The following is a 7,857-nucleotide window of genomic DNA, read 5'->3' as shown; positions in this document are numbered from 1 at the left end:
CAATTAGGGAGGGGAATCAAGTTCCGAGAGCAGGTGCTAACTGGTTGCAAAAGCCACGTCCGTCACTTCAGGAAAAGGCTTCACAGGTAGTTCCAGTGAGGACCAGCTCAGGGAGCACAGGCTTTGCCGAGAAAATTCATCACTGAACGTTGCCTCAGGACACCAGGAGCGCGGAAGAACCCTCCTCTTCCTGTCAAAAAGAACTGTTTTCCCATCCTCTGTTTTCCCCTCGGTAGCTGACTTTCTCCTTGCGTGGACAATGGTGTAATTTAGAAGCGAGTAAACACTCTCCCGGAGATGCCAGCGGCAGCCTCTTTGCAGCACAGACAATATGGTATTTGTTGGGGCTCAAATGCCAGTCCAGAGTTGGCCCCACACAATCCGGCTCTCTCCTTTCCCAGACTGTTGAAGAAAAAAAAAAAAAATTCTGATCACACGTGTAAACACACTTCATTGCAAATATTCATTTGAAAGAAGCCTGAGAGTTCTGTGAGTATTGTGTGCGTGTAAAGAGGAACTATGGTTGAGTGTTAAGTACCTGGGAATACTCTAGTGTATTTTCTTCTTCTTCAGAAACTTTGCCCATACTCTAGAAATTTTGGCCTGAAATAATGGCTGGGCATGGACTGGGCACTTCTGTGTGCCAGGGGCTCTGCCAAGTGTTTTACACAAATCCTTGTTTAATCTTTACAACGATCCTGTGAAATGGGTGTGGCTTAGAGAGGTTAAGTAACACATCTAGTAACTGACTGGCCAACCACTTGAATTCTACCTGAGCCTGTATCTTTCAATGCAGTCCTGTTATCCCATCTCCCAGCTCTGAATCCTGAACAGAAAGAGCAAAATACCTTGCACACTGTGCGTGCCCAACAAGTAACAGTCAATGAATGAATGAACGCGTGGGGCTCAGGTAGTATTAAGGATTAGCCCCAGTTTCATATTAAAACAGTAACCTGGGAAATGGTTCTATTAACTGTTAAGTCTACCAGTCTGGAGATCTCATAGTTGGGGGACATATTTGTACTGATTTTATATATATATATATTGCAAGGGTCTTCCTTTGATCTTCGTGGGACATGTTCTTAATCCTGGCAGCATTGGACCTACATTTGGCACATTTTGATGAAGCTGCAGGCAAGTTGGCTGAAGTTGCTGGCACTGACTCCAGGAATCATTATCAACATAATTTCCTTTTTCTTATGACATGTAATCCCTTTCCTAGCCTCACACCCGAATCTTCCGACTCCTCTTGTGTTGGGAGCCTGCTGTTTGAGTCATGCGTGTAACCTCCGAGCACAGGCTTTCTCTGGAACGCGTTCTGTGTTTATTGCACTATTTATTAGTTTTATAGCAACAGAGCCGAGCCCTTCTTTGGTGTCTTTCTTTGGATTAGGCACACTGTTCAGCCCCATAGAAAGAGTGGTTCGGATTCTCGTTAGCACCTGAACTAACTTGAAAGATAATTGAAAGCATGGATATTTATGTGAAACATTGTTTTATGATTGTTGATTACAAAAATTATTTTCCTTGATGGTGCTTGGAGATACTGTGAGATGAGAAGGGGCTGAACTCAACAATTGAAGCACAGAATCAGAAATGGTAAGGGGAGTTTTAATGACTGGGTTTAGCTCTGATGAGGGCAGTCAGGTCCTGATTCTGTTTCATTTTCCAGCTCTTCCACTGTCCTTTCGGTTCATCTTGAGTAGTTCACAAGTTCTCCGGCTCTTTTTCACTATTGCTGTAATGAAGAAAGAGTACTGCCGGTCGGTGATTTTTTTTTTTTTTTGCCGGAAGGTTTAGTTTAAAAATTGTAACACAAGTTGAAAGTGATTGATTAAGAGAATCCAGGTCCGCATACTCCCACCCACTTCTATCCACCATTTGCTGGAATGCTGTGTTTGCCCACACAGCTTAACTGTCGATTAAATTGCTTTCTTCCTTTCATCCATGTGGGTCCCTGTCTATGCAAACAGACTTCCCTAACTCTTTAGGACCGTGACCTTTAAAGTCTGCCTGAGGAATGTAAGAGAACTGCACATTTTACAAAACTGATGTAAGACTTGTTCAGAACTTCAGAAAAAAACTGCAAGGGGAGGGCCTTACATTGCATTTTTACAAGAGGCCCATTCAACAACACAGGATATGGCGAAAATAAAACAGGATTGGGTGGGATGCCTGTTTGGGTTCTCAGGGGGCCGAAATCAAAGAGGTGTGCAAACTATTCTGCATAAATCCCTGCCATCCGCTTTGATAAACAAGATTACAGACTTGAAAGGTCGATTATATATTCTTAAGGAGAAATGCCAGGTTCTTGTTAATGTTTGTGCCTGTCAGGATCTTAAAATAGACTTGAGTGAGCTAATCACATTGATGACCACGTACAGCAGTGGGGTAAGAGCTTAATACAATTTTATTACCTCCTATGGGCAAATATTTGCCTCTTGAGACACACCCACTCCCTCCAGAACAGTCTATTGTAAACAATTGGCTCCCCTTTTACAAGAGCTGAAATCTTTATGATGTTTGGGAATGCTGAAACCAAAGGCTAAACAGCTTATTTGAATCTTGTCTTGCAGCCAGTAGTGCTCACCAGTTGATTTTTCCCTCTCTTTTTTCTCACTAATATGCCCAAGGCATGTTCTAGAAAACTAACATTGGCAAAAGTTCTCTTCACCCTTCCCAGTTTTTTGTTCCTGGGAATGAAGAACGGTGGGTTTTTTAGAATTTTGCATGTAGTTCCGGCAGACAAAGACCCTGCCTCCATTTTCCTCTGCCTTCATAAAGCTGAGCATTACTTCAAAGTCTCAGATCTCTGATTGAAAGAGGTGAGAGTTATTTCTGATAATATTGCTGCCAGGATTTAAGCCTACAAGATTTAAGCCAGACTGCTAGCGTGGCTCGTGGAAATGCAATGAGTGTTTCCCCCAAATGCTTTCTTATAATCAGGTGGACCCTTGGTTAACATCATTGCTCCTAACTTGTGCAGGTTGTGTTGTGGGGTCATGTGAAGCCTTAATTTCAATAATCTTCACTTGGCTCCTTTAACAGGGATAAACAGATTAAAAGAATGAGAGTTTTGTTTTTTTTTTTTTAATGGAGAGAACACAGTATTTTTTTTCTCTTGTTAACTCGTGGCTAGATGTGCTTGTATGCGTATTTACGTTCATGCTCACTCACAGAACTGCATTTCAAAAATATTTAGTACTGCTTAATATCATTCCCATTGTCAAAACTGGCTTAGTCTAAGCAGATTAATGCAATTCTGGCCCAAACGGGAATCATCTGTGTTCCAGCCAGCTTTCAAAATTAGGAAAGCCTAGTTGATTCATATGTAACTTCTAAAAATGTGTTTGGCTTGTTAATCATGCTTAAATTCTATCAAAGGAAACATTGCTTTTGCACCATCATAGGCCTCCTTTCAAATTATTCTCATACTTTTGGAGCCATGCAATCTACCATTGTGGTGTATTGATGGTTAGACTTAGAGTCATGTACTATGTGGTAGGTCTAAGTCATGTGTGTTTATATATATGACTGTGGGGTATTTGCAAGTTAGGTTAAACTGCTACATAAGTAAAACCAAAACTGTGTTATGGTTTAAACACAACAGGAGTTAATCTCTTGCTCAAGTAAGAGTCCAAGGTGAATGACCCTGGCCAGACAGTGGCTTTCCTCCAAAGTGTCCAGGAAGAGAGGGAGGGAGACCTAGAGTCAATGTCTAGCAGTCTTTACCAGCGTAGGTAGTTGTATGTGTCTTATATATGCACATCCTCGTTTGTATTCAGGCAGCATGTGGATATCTACCTGGTGCAGAAATCAGTATAAACAAATCACACACACACACACACACACACACACACACACACATCTATACAAACCCAGGAATAATATTAGTTCCTCTTTTACAAAAGCAGTAACGTATATTAGGTTTCGGGAAGACGAAAGCCAATGTAAATGGCCCTGGCAGAGAATGCCCTTTCCTATTTTGTCTGCAGTGGCATTAAATCAAAAGGTAAAAGAAACAGTGGTCAAGAGGGAGAGATTAGTAGGTGGGGGGACTAAAGGGAGAGGCTTTCTGCAGCCTCCTCTTTCAGAGTTTTATCACCAGCCGCCCTCCTCCTTCACGTTTCCTCCTGACATCTATTCCTGTTTGTTCATTGCTACTTGAGAAAGTCTCTGGCCTCCCCTCCTTCAGGCAGTCCTGACCACCCAGGTCTTCAGTGGCAAAAAAAAGATCCTGTCTTTTCCTCTCTACACGATGAATATGCCAGATGAGCAGGACCCCCAGGAATATCCATTATTTAAAAACATTACTAGGTTACTGGCTCTAAGACAAAGGAAATGGCCAGAGCCCTTGTATCTGGTAAAGTCGTGGCCATCTGATGTGCCTGATAGCTTTAGAAGGCAGATATCTTGGAAAGAGTCCAGCTCCTTGCGTTGCTCAACACTTCAGCTCATACTGAGAGTGGAAAAGAAGGCAAAAGCTGCAACTTTGCCGAAGGAAGGGGGAAACCCACAAAGAAGCCAACCTGACATTTATCAGCATGAGCTCTTTTGTTTTGGTGACATAACACACCCTGTCAGTTCCTGGCATGCTTATTTTCTGGCTTGCCTGAAGTAACAACAATGCCAGTTACTAGAAATGCAGAAGCTATAAATGGTAACTGATAATATTATGCATATTTCTAATGACTTGAAAAAATATGTTTTCAGAAAACTGCCTTGGAGGCGCTAGTTTCAGTTTTGTAACTCAAGGGGTGATAAGATTAAGCCGTGTGAATCTCTGCTTCCTTGGGCTGAGCTCCTCCAACATCTGCTCAAGCTTCTGGTTGAGAGCTGGGCAGCCTCTGGCCTTGTCTTTGAAACAGAAGTTGGAGGGGACCCTAGAAGGGAGAAGGGCTGGGTGAGGCCTGGACAGCAGCCAAGATTCAGCTGCTACTGGCATTGGCCTCTGCTGGCTGACTCTGTGTGAAGGTCGTTTGGCACTGTGGGCTGGGATGAATTCAGTACTGGGATGTCATCGCTGACCCTTGATTGTCTGATTGTGCCCCCAAATGAGAATTCATCGAGTTGCCGCCTTCAAATATTATACATAAGAATGTGATAAAAACTTGCTAATGGTTGCATCGTCTTCATTTAAACATTGCCACTGGGTTTTCTCCAGAACCCAGAAATATGTATTTCCTTAGTAAACTTTTCGATGTGGAGAGCCTTCTGAAAGCCAAAATCTCTGTCTTGAGAGTTAGTGAGAAGTACCAAAAAGGCCTAGCCCTGCCCAGAGAAGCCTCTGACTTTCTTGAAAGTGAATTTGTGGCCTAAATTTAACCTCTGGTTAAGTTGATAGAGCAGATTGTGTCAGGTAAAGTAACCAACCTGCCTATCTATTCTGCTTCTGTTCGGCCACTTCTGATTTCCTGTTTGTAAGGGATCATTAGGATATCACTTTTCTTCCTTATCACCCTGCCTACATGTCTTATAAACAAATAACTGTTTGGATTTGTCATGGTTTGAGATTCCCAACTTTGCCATCAGTTAGTAGAATAGAGAATCTCGGAACTTTGGACATGGATACAATTTCCCTCAAAGTAAAGTTGTGAGCTTTCTTCACCTTTATTTATGAGTTAAATTTGGATATCTTGACACGAAATTTCAAGATGCTTTGCAAAAATGACAGGAAATTTTGGCTAGAACAAAGTAGAGGATTAAATTACCCTTACTGTTGTTTAGACACGCAGTCTTATGCGACTCTTTGTGACCCTGTGGACTGCAGCCCACCAGGCTCTGCTGTCCATGGGATTTCCTAGGCAAGAATACTGGAATGGGGTGCCAGGGGATCTTCCCGACCCAGGGATCAAACCTGCGTCTTCTGCATTGCCAGGTGGATTCTTTACTGCTGAGCTGCCACGGAAGCTCCAAATACTTCTGTTAGCTTCGAGAAAATCAGATAAACGTTCCATTCAGAAACAGTACAGAAAAGTTTAATTTCCATAAAATTTAACCTTAATTGAAAATATTTTTGCATTTAAAAAAATCCGATTTTCTTCCTCTTGATGGGCTGTGAGGAGGAACGTCTGGTTGAGGACATTCAGATCTGCTTTTTCTCCCCTCCCGCTGCTTGCTTTTCACTGTAAGTCACCAGAAGTTTATGGAATTCACTCAAGGGAGGTTACTACTTGCTAGAAACTCTGGAAAAAAGTAGGTGCAGAAAACACTTGAAATGAATGATTTAAATAAAAATGGTAGATTATTTGAGTTTATTTTCATCATTCCATCCCTGACTTCTTTAACCACTGAGTGTAACAATCCACATGGCCATGGAGTCTGTCTGCCTTTGAGGACTCCCGAAGGCCACCTCTGCACTGAGCCTTTCTCTAGCATGGTGGACACATCAGAGTCCCGCCCCTGCTCCCCGAACCACTCATCTTGCCTCTCTCTCTACTGCTCCCCTGTGTCATCACTGCCATTTGTATGGCTCATCTCAGCTAAATAAGCCTTGTAAGGCCAGGACCTATCTTCAGTCTGTTTTCTCCTATTGTATTTATGAGAGCCTCATACTTATAACAGTTTGTCCTAAAAGTGTTTGTTGAAAGAACCTGATGAAGTTAGAAACTTATTAAATTCTCCCTAACTCCTTGTGTGTGTTTTTTTTACCCCACATTTATACTTCACAATTTGCCCTTTTTGGTTTTCTGTTTAGTAGAAATAGGAAAATTCAAAAAAAAAATATGAAGAGACGCAATAAAATAGCAGCTACAAACATATGCCAAAATAATATGCAGTTATTATTTGGTATAATAAGTACCAAATAATATTTGGTATTATTTGTTGATTGTAAATATTTGTTATTATTTGGTGATTTTTTGAACATATATGTGTGTATATACACACAGTTGGGGGGGGGGGTTCTATTACTTGCCAACATACTGTATTACAGTTTTCCATGCCACTTTTTTCACTTAGTTACAAAATACTTTTCCCGTGTCTTAAGACATTTTGTTCAGGTTATATTATGTTCCATCATATGAATACATGATAAATTTATTAGTCAGGCTCCCTTTCAAGTTGTAGGGCCAACTCAACCTAAGTGACGCAAGACAAGGGGAAGTATTTATTATAGTGTGATATAAAACGTGACGCACATTAGTGTAATCCTAGGTATACAGCGATCAGTGCAAAGGGCAGGGTGACTCCGTGGAGCTTAAGGAGAAAGGATCTCTAGCTGGAACAACTGGACAGGGCTTCAGAACAGAGGTGGTATTTGGTGTGGGCACAAAGACGAAGTCAGGATAATGACTTCAGTGTCTTAAGTACAGACCACGTGACACACTATACTGATCACCTTACACAGCTTGTCGTATTTGTTCTTCAAAGCCTTTGCTCCTTTCAAAGAACGATCACAGTGTAATATTTTCCCCATGTCTTAAGACATGATTGGCTCAGTTATTTTCCATCATTTGAATTCTATATATCGCATCATATGAACACGTACTAAGGGGATATTCATTTTTGCAAATAGCTTCTTTTAAATTGCAGAACCAACTCAATATAATTGAAGCAAAACAAACTTATTACTTTTATTATAAGATGTTTTCATCCGCATTTCACAGATGAGAAGGCCAAGGCTTAGAGAGGTTATACGAACTTGCCCGTGTTCCAATTAGGACTTTGACAGAAAGGAGAACCAGGGGCCAAGCTGGATGGTAGGGCAGCAGGAGGCGATTTATAGAAACGAATAGCCTCACCCAAAGCATCAGTAGCCACATATGTCAACACAGTATCACAGTGAGTCTGCTGCTTGGAGTGCATTTCGTTAGGACCTGCCAGATGGAGAAGACAGGAAATAACTACCTTTCATGG

The 7,857-nt window shown here is 41.6% G+C and overlaps 1 long non-coding RNA gene across 1 annotated transcript; it reads left to right on the top strand.

The window, feature by feature from the left end:
• The first annotated feature begins 75 nt into the window (after window positions 1-75).
• LOC132659998 (uncharacterized) lies at window positions 76-2,899 on the top strand. Its single transcript, XR_009601132.1, has 2 exons — window positions 76-489; window positions 1,052-2,899. It is a non-coding gene; the product is annotated as an uncharacterized LOC132659998 (long non-coding RNA).
• Window positions 2,900-7,857: the final 4,958 nt, after the last annotated feature.

The sequence above is a fragment of the Ovis aries genome, chromosome 6, assembly GCF_016772045.2.
Source record: "Ovis aries strain OAR_USU_Benz2616 breed Rambouillet chromosome 6, ARS-UI_Ramb_v3.0, whole genome shotgun sequence".
In the NCBI taxonomy this organism is placed as follows: domain Eukaryota; kingdom Metazoa; phylum Chordata; class Mammalia; order Artiodactyla; family Bovidae; genus Ovis; species Ovis aries.
This window is presented reverse-complemented; position numbering and strand designations above follow the sequence as displayed.